General features: G+C 47.9%; 1 protein-coding gene across 1 annotated transcript in view; it reads left to right on the top strand.

Moving 5' to 3' along the window:
- Window positions 1-11,031: 11,031 nt before the first annotated feature.
- Window positions 11,032-16,395, top strand: part of TTPAL (alpha tocopherol transfer protein like) — a 34,795-nt gene continuing 29,431 nt past the window's right edge. Inside the window, exon 1 of the mRNA XM_030309544.2 lies at window positions 11,032-11,051. The gene's annotated coding sequence lies outside the window, so the exon portion shown is untranslated. The remainder of the gene's footprint in view (window positions 11,052-16,395) is intronic.

Raw genomic sequence — 16,395 nt, 5'->3', positions numbered from 1 at the left:
TTATATATATATATATGTCATATAACATATATATTATATATGTATATGACATATATATGACATATACATATATGTCATTGCAAATGGTAAGATTTCATTACATATTCCATGAAATGGAATATTACTCAGCCATCAAAAAGAATGAAATCTTGCCGTTTGCAATGACGTGGATGGAGCTAGAATGCATTATGCTAAGCAAAATTAGTCAATCAGAGAAAGATAAATACCATATGATTTCACTCATATGTGGAATTTAAGAAACATAACAGATGAACACATGGGAAGGAGGGAAGAGAAGGAAACAAACCACAAGAGTCTCTTAATGATAGAGAACATGGGTTGATGGAGGGAGGTGGGTGGGGGATGGGCTAGATTGGTGATGGGTACTAAGGAGGGCACTTGTTATGATGAGCCTTGGGTATTTTATGTAAGTGATGAATCACTGAATTCTACTCCTGAAACCAATATTGCGCTGTCTGGTAACTAGAATTAAATAAAAGAAAAAAGAGGTAAGCAAGTTGGACATTATTATCCCCAACCCCCTTTATAGACGAGAAAACTGAGGCTCAGGGGAAGTGATTTCCCTTGAGAGGTAGAAGTAGGAATCCAACTCGGATGCCTTGATTCCAAGTGCTTACTGTGTGGGGAGAATGAAAGTCAAGCCTCCCTCTTGGAGAGGGGAGGGCTGAGCGGAGAGAGAGGGGAGAGAGGGAAAGATCTGGAAGAATGGCAAGAGGGTCCAAGATGGAGCCCTAATCTGGGTCATTTCGAGGGACCTGGGCCTACTGCCAGCAACAGGGGATAAGAAGGCACGGGGAGATTTCGTAAAGTTGAGTTGTTTAAAAAGAGAATAAAGGTAAGGACACACTCAAGAATTTCTAGCCAGGTCTGTAGCCACCTTGGTCCTTCCCCTGATAAACCAGGCAGGTGGTCTCACACCTTGGCCACCACACACCACAACCTCATATGCAGTTGGGGGTGTGCTGGAGAGCCAATTGTTAGCTTCTCCTCCCAACTCCATGTTTGGCAACGTGACGTTTACACCACAAGAACTGCAAGAGCTACAAATCAAGGCTTTACCCCTGGGGAGCCAGTTGCTACACATCACCAGCACATCAGGGCATTCAGGGATGGGAGTAGAGCATGCGGGGTGGCTGGACTGTGGATGCCCAGGCATGGGGATGCTCGAGGATGAGGGTGGAACAGGGTGACCCCGTCAGCTTCCCAAAGAAGGGTGTCAACGGTTCTGGGCTGGGAGTCACAGATCAATGTAACATTGGTCAGTTACCCCTCTTTTCTGAGACTCATCTGTCAAATGGGAATGACAGCTCCCTTCAGGAGTGTTGTCAGGATTAAATTGAATGAGACCATAGTAATTGTACGAGCTGCTGGGTATGAGGTGCCCACCCACCAGGGGTTCAGTGAGAACTCTGTACCCAGACCCTTTCGAACAAGAAGCTAATCATTAAGTTCTCCGGCCTCAAGAGCACCCATTAGTTGCCTGCAGATCCATGGGGCCACTCCTGCCTTCCCCTGTCCCTTCCCTCCACTCCTGAGCTCCAGGAAATGTTTTCCATAACGTTGTAACAGAAGCCTTGTCCATGCCGCCGCCAGCATGGAGTGGGGGTTGGAGGCCAGAGGAGAGGCTACTGCGGTCCTAGAGTGTGCTTAATAAATCCATATCAAAACCATAAACCCTGGGCTGCCATAAATTCCTCTGGCCTTGGTTCCTCCACCTAATCAGCCCTTTGCCCCAGTTAATCACAAATCTCAGCGTGGGCGGCCAGAGCTTCACGTTTGATTTCCATTTCAGTTGCAAAACATCAGCTTGGGTGACAAAGAGAAAATCCCATAATCTCCAGTATAGAGTTCCTGAAACCAAGATTCGGAGAGGCCAAGGAACCTGTCCTAAGGCCTAAGGCACACAGCTAGTGAGCAGCTGAGACAGAACTTGAATCCATGTGGCCTCACAGAGAGTTGGGAACTGGCCCCTCCTACAAAGGTTGCTTCCAAAGCCATGACACTAAAAGCTTTTTATCCCATTATTCCAAATGGCGCCCCATTGCTCAGAGTGGGGGTGAGAAGTGCAAGATGATAGGCTACATGAGGATCCAAAGGGAGTTCCACGCTGTGTGAATGACCCATCGTCCCAAATTGGTGGGGATGCCCTACTTCCTCTTTCACAGAACCCAGATCACCTTTGGTCTACATTTCTTGCATCAGGGTGTCTTATGTAAACTCCCAAGACGTGATCTAAGGGACCAGAATCCCAGTATCCCAAGCAGCTATTTGATGATAGTGAAACTAAAACCCAAATCCTGAGTCCAAGGACAACATTTGACTTCTTCCTCTTTTCCAGGCTTTGCTGGACATAATTTAATCCTCACAATAACCCCCTGAATTGAGCACTTTGTTATTCTGTTTCACAAATGAGGAAGGGACTTGCCCAAGGTCCATAACTGATATGACAGTGGAGATTCAAACTGCTGATTGTCTGACTCCAGGGGCCACTGTGATGAAATCGAAGAGGACATTGATGATTCAGTCGCTGCATGGTGGGCACAGAAATAGTCAATGGGCAAAGCCTTGTGCCAAAACATCCTTGAACCAAGGGAGTGAGGGCGACAGGCAGTGAGATGGTAGTTTGAGGGAGGGATTGCTGTGGTCTGGGAAAGGGATGGTGTGCTCTTGTAGGAGAAAGATTCAGGGGCTAGGAAGGTGGAGAAAAGACAGAAGTGCATTTGAGATCGAGGAGAGAGAGCAGAACAGTAAGTTGGGGCAAGCAGCAGGAAGTGCACCCGTGGGTGGGAAGGAGGACAGGGACCCGTTTCCTAACCCCCAGTCACTGCACGTGCCACCTTGAGCTTCCCTGTACCCGAGTACCCGGTACATTCCCTCGCTGAATATTTGTATTTAAATCAATTGGTAAACATTCTCTTTACCCAGATCACTGACACAAGTGAGAAACCAGAATCACTTGCCATAAGTAGGAGGTGGTTGCAAAGGAAGAGTGAAAAGAAAGCAATTGTCCTAAAGTGCAACAGGAGAGGATTACCCAGGGGAAGCTCTGCTCGTTTTTCCTTCGAACAGGAAACGGACGAGTATTTAGGGAGATGTTAAAGTCATGTGCTGTCCAATGGAGACTTTCTCCAAAAAGGTTTCAGAAGGAAGTAAGACCTGTAAAGATACAGGCTTTGGGGACAGTGTCACTTAATGTTGTCACTATAACCCTAAAATCACTCAGCATGCCACTGTGTGATGCTATGTGGCTCATCCGTGCCAGGTGGGGGAGACCTCAAACCCTGGGCAACTGGAATTTCTTCTGCGCAAATGGGAAGCCACTGGAGATTGTGGCTCAGGGCAAGGCTGTGGCCAGATCTGTACTTTTTTAAATTGTTTATTTTTGAGAGAGTGGGGGAGGGGCAGAGAGAGAGGGACAGAGGATCTGGAGCGAAGCTGGCTCTGCGCTGACAGCAGAGAGCCCAATGCGGGGCTCGAGCCCACAAGCTGTGAGATCACGACCTGAGCCGAAGTCAGACGCTTCACTCACTGAGCCACCCAGGTGCCCCCAGATCTGTATTTTTAATTTTTTTTTAAATGTTTATTTTTATTTTTGACAGAGACAGAGACAGACCATGAACGGGGGAGGGGCAGAGAGAGAGGGAGACACAGAATCGGAAGCAGGCTCCAGGCTCCGAGCCGTCAGCACAGAGCCCGACGCGGGGCTCGAACTCACAGACTGTGAGATCGTGACCTGAGCCGAAGTTGGACGCTCAACCGACTGAGCCACCCAGGTGCCCCAGATCTGTATTTTTAAAGGATCATTCTGGTAGCTTCATGGAGGACAGACTGGAAGACTGTAGGCGAGGAGACCAGTGAAAACACTCATAGGTGGGACCAGGTGACAGATGGTGGCAGCAGAGATGGAGGGGAGGGAACCAATCCAAAAACTGCACGTCCACTCCTTCACTCACTCAACACACATTTCGTGGGTGCCTACTATGTGCTGTGCACAGGTGAGAGGACACAGTCCCCGACTCCGTGGGGTTAGCTTTCTAGGGGGAGCAGCAGATGGCGTTGGAGCGAATAAACAAATGAAGGTGATTTCAAATAGTCACATGTCAGACTGTGAAACAGCTAAGTCCTTTCAAAGTAAAACAAGGTAGGGGTGTCTGGGTGGCTCAGTCATTTGGGTGTCCGACTCTTCAGCTTAGGTCGTGATCCCGGGGTTGTGGAAACGAGCCCCGTGTTGGGCTCCATGTGGAGCGTGAAGCCTGCTTAAGATTCTCTCTCCTTATGCCCCTCTCCCCTGCTAGTGCTCTCTCTGTCTCTCACCCTCTCTGAAATAAAATTTTTAAAAAAGTAAAACCAGGTAATGTGAAAGTATCGGTATAAAATAAAAATAACAGAACGGTAATTTGAAAGGACTGGGAATGAGATAACATCAGACTGGGGGGTGAGGGAAGGCCTCCCTGAGAGGTGAATCTGCACCGAGGTCTGGAGGACTGTGTCTGCAGGAGGCAGAGCTTGGGAGGGGTGGGGGGGTAAGGGTGGGTAGGTACGGCAGGGATAAAAGCCCGGGTGGGAAGAAGCAGAGCATACTGGAGGATGAACAAAAAGGTCAGGGTGGCTGGAGAGGGGCAGGAGATGACGTCTGAGAGGTGGGGGGCAGGACCAGGTGGGGCCTTCTAGGCCACGAGAAAGATCTTGGATTTTATCAAAATGGGAAGATCTTAGAAGTTTTTTAATAGGAAGGTGATGCAATACGACTGTGTTCTTTTTTCTTTTTAAGCTTATTTATTTATTTTGAGAGAGAGAGAGAGAGAATGAGCAGGGAGGGGCATAGAGAGAGGGGGAGAGAGAGAATCCCAAGCAGGCTCCACGCTGTCAGCACTGAGCCCAACCCAGGGCTCGATCTCACAGACAACAAGGTCATGACCTGAGCCGAAACCAAGTGTCGGACGCTTAACAGACTGAGCCACCCAGGCATCCTGACTGTGTTCTCAAAAGGTCACTCTCTGCTGTGTAAAAAAACAGACACTACGGAACAAGAGCGGAAGCAGAAAAGCCCAGAGGGGCTGTGTGCCATGGTCCGGGGGAAAGAGGACACAGCCTGGACTAGACAAGGTGTAGGGAGGTGTCTAAGGTGACCTCAAGCCCCTTGCCCCCTGGTCTATACACACTATGTCTCAATTATTCAATCAGACACTAATCTGGGCACTGCTGTGAAGGGATTTTGCAGATGTGATGGAGGTCCCAAACCAGCTGACTTTGTGATAGGGAGACTATCCTTGGAGGGCCTGCCCTAAACTGCTGAGCCCTTAAAAGGAGCTGCGCTCTTTCTGGAAAATGAAACGAGAGGCGTGAGAGGGATTTGAGGTGGGGGACATTCTCCACGCCGGCTTTGAAGATGGAGGGGGCCCCATGGCAAGGAATGCAGGCACACTCTAGAAGTAGAGAGTAACCCCCAGCTGTCAGCCAGCGGGGAAACGGTGACCTCAATCCTACAACCATGAAGAACTGAATTCAGGCAACAACCTGAATGAGCCTGGAAGGGGATCCTTCCCCACACCCTTCAGGTAGGAACGCAGCTCAGCCCAGGTGGGAACGCAATCTTGACTTGGGCTGTGTGAGACCTTGGGCAGAGAACTGTGCCATATGTCGTGCCCAGACTTATGACTGGACACTGAGATAATCAACGAGTGCTGTTTCAAGCCACTAAGTCTGGAATAATGTGTCATGCGGCACTGAGGATGAATACAGGTGGTGGTGGGGAGACGTGGCCAGATTGGAATTCGGGGAAGTGGCACCACCAAGAGCTTGCTAATGGGTGGGATGTGTGAAGAAAATAAGATAAGCTGTGGTACTGGTGGTCCTGATCATTGAAATGAGGAATACTGGGGGGCTGCAGATTTGGGGAGCTATCGAGTTGAGGAGCTATAGGTTTGGGGGGAACTATAAATTTGGGGAGCTGCAGAATTGAGGACAGCTATAGATTTGGGGGGGCTATACATTTGGGAGACTGTAGATTTGGGGGAACTGTAGATTTAGGAAGGTGTAGATTTGGGGCTATCGATTTGGGGGAGCTATAGAATTGGGGGGACTATATATTTGGGACTGCAGATTTAGGGACCTCTAGAATTGGGGGGCTGTCGATTTGGAGAACTATAGATTTAGGGAGCTATAGATTTAGGGAACTATAGATGTGGGAGGCTGTAGATCTGGGTTAGAAAACAGAGTTCTGTTGGAGATGTTTTGTTTGAGATGCCAATGACACATCCAAGGAATCATTGGATATAAAAACCTAGAGTTCAGGGCAAAGTTGGGCTGGTGAGAAGTCCAAATCGTAAGCATAGATGTAATTTAAAAGCCAAGCGGGAATATTGCTCAGTAAGAAAAAGGAGCAAACGGGTGATCCGAGCAAACTGGATCTCAAATGCATCATTCTGAGTGTAAGAAGTCAGGCCCCAAAGTCTACACACAATAGAATCCCATCTATATGATATTCTGGAAAAGACAAAATTCTAGAGTCAGGTACTGTGGTTGCTAGGCGTAAGGGCTGGGGTGGAGGGTTCAATGAATAGGACGGGGCATAGAGGGAGGGGATCGGGTAATGAAAAGTTCTATTTCTCGACTCTGGTGGCGGTTACATGGCTGCACACACTCGGCAAAACTTGCCAAACGATACATGAGAGAGAGTTCAGTTTTAGAATATGGAAATTATACCTTATATAAAAAATGGAAGAAAAACAACCCCTTGTTGGAACTCATTTGAAGAGGGAGTGCAGCCAGCAGCGATTCAGGGGAGGATTTCCCTCTGGACCACTCCACCCTCCGTGGTGAGGGAGAGGGATTCACGCAATGTTGGTTGCAGGCCTACTGCGTGCTAAGTGCACTGACAAGTTCATCGTCTGGTGGAACCACCTCACTGAGGCAGGGAGGCAGCTTAAATCGACTGTCCTTGTTGTACAGACGAGAGGAAGCGACTTGCCCCGGGTCCATACAGAGCATATAATAGTGGCAAAATGAGATCCATACTGGGGTACCCTGCAATCAGTTCCCTGTTTGTTGAATGAATGAATGAACAAATAAATATCACTGTGCTCCAGGTGCTGGAGGCATGACCACCAGGTTCAGGCTGAGGATATGAGAACACGGTATTTTTTAGAGAAGTCGGGGCCATAAAACTTGTTCCGTTTCCCGACTTGTGCAACGCCCAGCCCCTCCCCCCATGGCTCTGAAATTGCTCCCCGGCCTTGGGAAGGGCTCCCGGGCTTATCTCAGGGGGAGAGTGAAACTGTAAAAGCCTTTATGGCTTGAGATCATGTCTGGCAGGGGCAGTGATTGTTGCCATAAACCTGCACAGCCCTGTGAGGGCGATGCCCTGGGACAGTTGAGCAATGCCTAGGGACAGCCACTACCGAGCTGGGCACATGGGGCCTGTGGTCAAGACTCGTCACACACTCACCATGTTTTATCCCCGCATAAACCCCAGGAGGTTGCAGTTATTGTGATGTATTTCTAGGAAGCACCTTTTTTCCCTGAAATTAGGATGTGTCTGCAAGTCAATGGCATCCTGCAATCACTGTTGGTGAGGCGGGTGGCACTCATGACCTGGTTGGTTCTGGTCGTTACTTCCAGTGGCCTGGCTGGACAGCTACACACCCTGTATATTTCATCACAAACAATTTGAGGATCTTTGAGGAAGGGAGCTGAGTCCTGGTCGTCTCCCGAAAACCTTCCATTGGCACCTTCTGATAAGGGCAAGAAAGCACCAGCCTCCAGCTTGCAGAATAGGAGCAAGCAGTTCGAAGAAGATCCTAGAGTCCGCAGTGGGACATTCTTTCAAGAAATGTGTGATACAAGCTTTTCATGGTATGGAGGGTAACACTGTGTGAAAACCTATGGACAAGGAAGATTCCAAGGGGCAAAGTTATCTAGATGAGCTGGATGCTGACTGTGAGGAAGCTTTAGGAGTTCTCTAATTCATTTATCTCACTTATATCTTCCTTTGCATTTATGCACAAGGGTGACATGTGATTTGTAAAACAATCGAAGTAAGTCTCTGAGCTCTTTATTCGTTATAAAATAAAAAAAAAATCCTAAGTCATAAGAAAGCGTTATGTCACAATTTAATTGTCAGTGTGTTTTCCTTCTTAGTGGTATGCCGAATGCCAGTGTCTTTTGCAACAGAAGCATCTTAGGTTAGATTCTACCCATTTCACAGAAGGGAAAACCAAGGACACAGAGCACAGGGCAAGTAAGTGGTGGAGCCAGGATTCTCTTTGACAACAGACTATGTGCTCTTCCTGATACCCAAGTCTGTCTCAGCAACCCCAGCCTGACCAAGCCCGTGACCCCAACCTTCGGGCTCTCTCTAGGACTGTGGTGTATGTGCCCAACACAGCCCCACTTTTAATCACCTGGTCTTGCTCCAAGAAGACTGGACTCTTGCCTCATTTTACAGATGAGGAAACAAAGGCCCAGAGAGGTTGCCTGACTCTCTCAAGGTCACACACAGGTCAATGTCAGGAAAGAGTCTAGAATCCAGGGCTCAAAATCCAGTATTCTTACCAGCCTCTCAGATTTCCTAGATCCAGAAAAGTCAGGCAGAGATGGGAGAGCAAGGCTCTCAGAGTGGGTCAAAAGAAAGGACAATTATGACAAGAAGGATTTCCGAGTTCTGAACACATAGCAAAATAACGTAAAATGTCTTTACCTAGGTCTCGTTAATACCAACAAGTTCTGGGATCGCTGTGCGTAGAGGGGCGGCAGAAGCACTGTCTTGCTCAGAGGAGGGAGCCAAACTACACCAGGCACCTCTTCTATCCCTACCAGATCCGACCTCTCCCCCTTAAGACCCTCCAGTGGCTTCCCACCATCCCTAGAACAAAATTCAAACCCTTTACTGGGGCCCTCAGGCCCTATATAACGTGGCTCCTGGCCACCCCTCCAAAGTCATCTCCTACCACTCTGCCCCTCTGTCACTTGACTCCAGCCCCCTTCGCCTCCTCCCTGCTCCTCAACACACCAAACCTGTTCTCATTTCACAGGCTTTACCCTGACGTTCCTTTTTTTCTAGAACGCTCACTCTTTCCCCAGCTCTTCCCCTGGCTGCTCCCTTCTAATGATTCAAGTCTCTGTTCAAATGTCCCCTTTTGAAGAGGCCTTCCCCGACCAACTTAGCTAAATATAGAAGACTCTATATGGTCTCTGTTGCAACTGCTTAAATCCGTTATAGTGTGAAAGCAGCCATAAACAATACAAAAGTGAATGGGAGTGACTGTGTTCCAATAAAACTTTATTTACAAAAGCAGGCAGCAGGCTAGATTTGGCCAATGACCATTGTTTGCTGACCCCTACTTTAATTTATTGTCTTGTGTGATTTCCTTCATGCTTACAACTATATGAAAGTATCTATTTATTTGTATATTGACTTATTGTCTTCTTCTACCCTTCCCCCTAGACTGTTAACTCTAAGAGCATGGACTTTGTCACTACACCACCATGGTAACCAGCCTCCAAGATGGCCTCCAATGAGCCCCACTTCCTGGTATTCACATATTGTGAGGTCTTCTCCCAAATTGAATAGGGCTACCCTGTGTAATCACTAGGATACTATGCAAGTGAAGGAGTGTGATTTTCAAGGCCAGGTTAAAAAAAGCATTGTGACTTCCATTTTGCCATCTTGGATCACTTGCTCTGAGAAAGCCAGCAACCGTGTTGTAAGGACACTCAAGCGGGTCCACATGGGGAGGAGCTGAGGCCCCCCTGTCAACTGCTAACAACGTGGACGAGCCCTCTTGGCAGTGGATCTTCCAGCCACAGTGAAGCTTTCGGGTGACCATGGCCTTGATGGACCTTCTGACTGCAACCTCACGAAAGACCCTAAGCCAAACTATCCAGCTAGCCACTCCTGAAGTCCTACCACATAAAAACTGTGACATAATAAATTGTTATTGGTTTAAATCAGGATAATTTGTTACGCAGCCATAGATAAAATACAATTGCCAGCACAGTATCTGTACATTGTATACACAATAAATATTGGCTAATAAATAAGTTGGGTGCTTAATACATATGATAGAGGGACACATTATAAAAATCAACACGTGAAAGACATCAGTGTAATAGTATATACACATATGGAAAAATAGAAATTAAATATACAGAAGAGCACAAGTAGGGCTTTCCTAATCCACTAACAGTCCTTGGACGAGTTGCCTGTACAAGGATTCTTCCAGCCTTGCGATCTTGCTTCAGGGAGTCTCGGTTCATGTTTCTAACGCTCTCTAATTTGATGATTATGTGATTCTGAGATTCAGGTTTTTGCCTCACCAAATCCGTGATTCTCAAATTTGGGGATTCTGTGATTCTAACATATTATGATTTATTTAACAATACATATCTTTTTTCAGCAACTCTTCTCTGCAGGCACACTCCCAGGAGCTACAGGTTCAGGAGAGAAAAGATGACCCCTGTTTCTGCCTTCCTGTAGCTCATGTGGCTGATGGGGACACAGGTAAGCACATGGGCGTATGTGATACATAGTGAGCCCCCGTGTGGGTAGGCACAGGAACCGGGGTGGGGAGGGGCTGGAAGTGGAGAAGGAGGCACAACTCAGCCTCTTTGAGAGGGGCATGAGCAGAAGTGGCTTCCCAGAGGAGACCGGAAGAGAGAGGGAAAATCCCAACCAGAGAAGGGGGCACTGGTGCACGCTGTGGTCCAAGTGGAGGGAACAGCAAGTGCAAAGGTCCAGGGGTTAGGAAAAGGGAGAGATAGTGGCATATCTGGTAAGATGAGGTCGGTATAGAGTTGGTGGAGGGGTGCTGGAGAGGAGCAGAGTCGCAAGAGACTATGGCCAGGTGACAGAGGACCTAGTAAACCATGTCAAGAAGTTTGAACTTTATCCTGAGGGCAAAGGGAAGCTAGTGAAGGGTTTTAAAGGGAAGAGTGGTACAGTGTGCTTAGAGTTTGGAAAGGTGGCTCAGCTGCTGCGTGCAAGTTTGGAAAGAGGAGAGACCAGAGAGAAGGCTGGACCGAGACCCCAGGTGAGAGAAGAAGAGGCCTAAACAGATGGGAGAGGGCCAGAGAAAGATGTTTTATCTGCAGTGTGTTGAAAGGACGGGGGGTGTGGATTACAGTGGTAACCTGTGAGTGTGGAACTCCTGGACTTGATGACTCTCTGATTCTTAGATCTTGTGCTCAACACTTCACAATTCTTTGTCACAAATTGCTTGTTGATATCACTATACATTTACAATCCCTGACCTCACACTGCCCTGCATCCCTCCTTTCTGAGCCTGTTTCCCCTGTTTGCAAAGCAGGGGATCATCAACACCTTCCTCGAAGAGCAGCCAGGGGAGTGAGAGCTGGTGTGTGGTCAGCACCTGCATGAAGTAGGCGTTTGGTCCCTGGTAGGTATGTTTGCCCTAAGTGCTTAACATATAGGCATTGTCAGGAAAGAACTGGGTCTTGAGAGCACAAGAGAGATCAGAATTGAAGAAAAGAGGCAAGGAAGGGCTTTGTTTTCATTTGCTCCTAGCTGCTCCTTCTTCCCTGCTTCTGGCTGGGCGTCTGGTTCCTGGATTTGGTTATTTGCTTCCAGGCACTGACAGGTGTACCGGTGGGCTGTGGGACTCCCCATATCTGTAGCTTGCTGGCCCTCCAAGCTCCTCCTCCTGGTTCCAAACTCTCCCAAGGGCTGCAGACACCAGCCAGGGGTAGCCAAGAAGGACCTGGTCTTCCCTGGGCCGGTCTGAGCCAGGCCAAGTACTCCCTCACTTGCTCCCAACCCAGCCCACCCTCGAGGCCATACTATAGTGTTCCCTTCTTCCTGACTGTTCTGTTGACTCAAACAAGAGCAGGCCTTTGGAGACAGAAACCTCATTTGTCTCCCCAAAACAACAATATGTAGTCTCTGGAACCACACCCAAGGCTTACGTGTGCTCCCGTCTTACAATGTGTTTCTGGCCAGTGGTTCAGCTTCAATTCAGTTTAATCCATAAAACACAGTTGAACAACACAACTGTAGGCAAACCCCACGTTGGTGGCCGGACCCTTGGAGACTCACTCCTTGCCTGGAGGAGGAAATGGGAAACCACACAAGGTTTAGTGAAGGGTTGAGCTTAGACTCCAAAACCAGAACTCTCCGTCCATTTCTTTACCCACAGTAGGGGTTCCACAAACATCAGTGAAATTAAGTCAAGTTAGAAATTTAAGTGACACACGTCATATACATTTACCAGCTAGCATTTGCATTAGTAATTCTAGAAGGTGATAAGAGACCTCAGAGAAAGGTGGCCTCTGGGGAGGTGAGCTGGGTAGGTGGGGTCAGGGGGTGGGGGGGGGGGGGAGGAAGACCTACTTTTCATTTTATGCCCTTTTGTACCATTTTGAATGTTTTATTTTCATCCGGTGCTCGTAGATCAGAGTCAATCAATCAAACAAACAATCATAATTAAATAAACAATTAAGCGAGCCAGGCTCTTTTGTAACTCCATGCCTTTGTACATGCTGTTCCCTCTGGCTGAAATACCCTTTCCCGGTTTGCTCCACCTGGAGAACTCCTATGCCAGTAACAAGACTGAACTCAGTTGCCCAGTGTCTGGGGCCTGTTGCCATGTCCCCGCGATGGTTATTTTCCATTTGCGCATCACCTCCACATGTCCTCATCTGCCCTGCTCTGTGTCCCAACAGGCACCCATGCCTCCTGGCTTCCCACTGGGTCCCTGGATCCCATCAAAGGGAGGACTCAGTATTAGATTAAAGGGCAGGAGGAGAAAGAAGTGGGGGTGTTTACGCTCCCCATCTCACCCCTGTTTTGCCTTAATCTTAACAGGGACTGCATTTCTCCAAGGTCCCCACTCTTGTCTTGGTCTGGCTTCTACAGTTCCAGCCGTCTCTGGGAGTGCTAACACTGTTCCCTCTCTTGTTCCTTCAAGCCTTGGGGCGATAACAGCTCCCCACTGTTTCTAGTCCCTGGGTGCCTCCATATTCCTTAAAGTTTCCCTCAGCCTGTTCACGCCTCTGTAAATACGCCCTTCATTAAATTTGCTTCAGTAAAGCCGGTGCTTCTCTACCTGTAATAACGTTGCCCCTAAGAGGACAGTTGGCAATGTCTGGAGACACTTTTGGTTGTCATTGCTAGTATGGAGGTAGCATTCTTGGCATCTAGTGGGTGGAGATCAGGGATGGTGCTGAACATCCTACAGTGCGCAGGACGGCCCCCACAGCAGAGAATTGTTTAGCTCCAATTAATGGCGCGAAGTTGAGAAACCCTGATTTACACCTTTGAGATGCCAACTGCTCCCTGCTTGGAGCCTAAGAGTTCATGGCTGGGGGGTCTGGACACCCGCTGCCCTCCCTACACTGTGATCTACTCATTTACATGCCTGATGTTGGCCTGCTGTTAATGGCAAAGAGATGAAGAGACCCAGGCTTTGTCTTCAAGCTATCTCCTGTACTGTGGGGAGAGAACCTGGTCAGCTGGGTCCCTCACCAGACTCGAGTCCTTGAGGGCAGGGTCTCTGTGTCATTTGCCACATAGCCCTAGCAGTAAGAGACATTTGCTGATTGAATCAAATAATCCTTCAACAATGTCTTAAAACAGGCTCCAGAAGACAAGGGACTAGACTCAATGACTAAACAGGACCCAGGGAACCTGGCTGGTTTTCTCTGTAACAAAGTTCCAAGGAAACCACAGTTAGGCAAACATATACAGCATGAATGAATAATGAATGAATGATAGGCCTGGAGACATGGGTGGGTGGGCAGGATAGAAAGCAAGAAGGCAAGAAAGTATCTCATCTCTTAAGTGGGTATCACAGTAGAACCCACCTCCTAAGATGACTGCCAGAATAAAATTAATGGAAAGCACTCAGTGTGTTACTTAGTGCCTGGTGAGCACACACACAAAAAACCCAGTATCTATCAGCTATCTGGAGGAAGTGATGGAGGAGAGGCTTCAAGGTGGGGGCTGGGGAGGAGCGCCACTAAGAGGGGCTCCTTTACACCTCTGGGCATCTATAAGATGGGCAAAATACAGACAAGATTGGTGCTTTGCAGAAACTGTATCATAAGGGATGCTTTAGGGGTTCCACGACGTGACCCTAATACTATTTTCAAAATCAAATCTATAGGGGCACCTGGGTGGCTTAGTTGGTTGAGCATCCAACTCTTGGTTTCAGCTCAGGTCATGATGTCACGGTTCGTGAGCTCGAGCCTTTCATCGGGCTCCATGCTGACAGTGTGGAATCTGCTTGGAATTCTCTCCCCTTCTCTTTCTGCCCCTCCCCTGCTCACTCTCTCTGTCTCTCTCTCTCTCAAAATAAATAAACTTAAAAAATTAAAATAATAAGTAACTAACTTATATTGAATACTTATTATGTGCTCGGTGCTTTCCTAATGACCTTATAAGAATTATCTCATCTACTCTTCATAAGAACCCAGTGAGAGAAATATTATTAGCATCCCTCTTTGTCCAGTGGCACAGAGAGGTTCTGTAATTGCCTGAGGTCACACAGCTCCTGAATAATAGAGCCATGATTTGATTCCAGGTTGTCTGGGCCCAGAGTACCCATATTTAACCATGACCTCTATTACACATATGACTATATTTTAAAAGAGCTTTTGAGATGAGATAATGGCAATAGTAGTAACGATAGGGAGGAAGATGGAAATATACATCTAAAACGCTTTTTTGAAACGGTAATAATGGCAATAAATTTTTTGAGCACTCAGATGTGAATTCCAAAGTTCAACCCAGTGGAGACAACTTATATTCTAACCTGGGCTGCCAGATCCACTTATTGTGTGGACCTCACAATAACGAGCCACCTCTGCTGAATTACAGCTGGAGTGGAAGACTCGAATATTTACAGGACCAGCTGGGCTATGTTGGTGGGTGAGGTGGGCCTGGGTGTAGTGCAAAAGGGGGTGGTGGGGACTGTGGCAAAATGGGAATGGAATGCACACAGTGACTGGGAGCAGCCATCCCTCAACTCTGGGCACGTGAAACTGAGGGCCCAGTAATGGCAGACCTTCCAAGAGAAGCCAGACATCCACCGTTCACAGTTCACATGTTTAATGTTTATTTATTTTTTTGGGGGGGGGAGGGGCAGGGAGAGAGGGAGAGAAAGAATCCGAAGCAGGCTCCAGGCTCTGAGCTGTCAGCACGGAGCCCGACGCGGGGCTTGAACTCATGAACCGCGGGATCATGACCTGAGCCGAAGTCGGACACTTAACCGCCTGAGCCACCCAGGCGCTCCTGTACATTTTAATTTCTATAAAGTTCAACAACAGAGCAAATTCATGGAGGCTGTTAGGAGTCAGGACTGTGATTACTCTTGTCAAGGGTAGTGACCAGCTGAAAGCACAAGCGGGACTTCTAGGGGGCTGGACGGGTTCTAGTCCTTCATCTGGGCGCCGGTGACAAGGTGGTGATGGTGCTCTCTTTGTGATGATTATTGAGCTAACGTGGGCTTTGTGCATTTTATTTTATTTTTTTAATTTTTTTTTTTAACGTTTATTTATTTTTGAGACAGAGAGAGACAGAGCATGAACGGGGGAGGGTCAGAGAGAGAGAGAGGGAGACACAGAATCTGAAACAGGCTCCAGGTTCTGAGCTGTCAGCACAGAGCCCGACGCGGGGCTTGAACTCACGGACCGTGAGATCATGACCTGAGCCGAAGTCGGACGCTTAACCGACTGAGCCACCCAGGTGCCCCAGGCTTTGTGCATTTTAAAAACGTGTATTTTTTAAACGACATAAGAATTTCAAAGCACACATGCACACAGATTGTTACCATTTGGAAATACTTGTCTGGATGGAGCAGGATTGCGTTTTGATATGAAGGAAACCAAATGCTGGAATAGTTGGATTTGGGAGGCTGGCTTCCCTGCAGGAGGCGTCTGCTGGCTCTTTGATGGATAAACGCAAATGAAGCAATCGTCAGGTGTGCCCTGTCTTGAAATTAAGGTGTTTAATAAGACGCCTTTGTTTTTCTCAATGATTGCTTTGTATATCTGTGCTGAGAATCATGTCTGTTTCGTTCGTCTGGTTTACCCAAGTTCTCAGGTGTTTGAAGTTATAAAAATAACTTTGTACACATTTTACATATCAGGCTTTCATGGGAAGCTTAAGGTTCTAAAATGCTGCCTCTCAGAAGCAGGCTCCCCAAGGCAGGATGGCTTCGGGGGTGATTCACCCACGGGGATGGGTGGCCCGGGAGTGCCGGCACTTGAGGACGGAGGGAGCACGCAGGAGTCACCGCAGCCATTTCTCCAAGGGCGTGTCTCCGTTTACAAAGGGCCTTTTCATCTTTCGTCATCCCTTCAGCAAACATGTCCAAGTGCCCACTCTGTGCCAGGTTACAGGGTGTAACGTTCATCCAA

Source organism: Lynx canadensis, chromosome A3 (genome assembly GCF_007474595.2).
Source record: "Lynx canadensis isolate LIC74 chromosome A3, mLynCan4.pri.v2, whole genome shotgun sequence".
In the NCBI taxonomy this organism is placed as follows: domain Eukaryota; kingdom Metazoa; phylum Chordata; class Mammalia; order Carnivora; family Felidae; genus Lynx; species Lynx canadensis.
The sequence above is the reverse complement of the archived record's forward strand: the minus strand, read 5'-3'. Positions and strand labels throughout refer to the sequence as shown.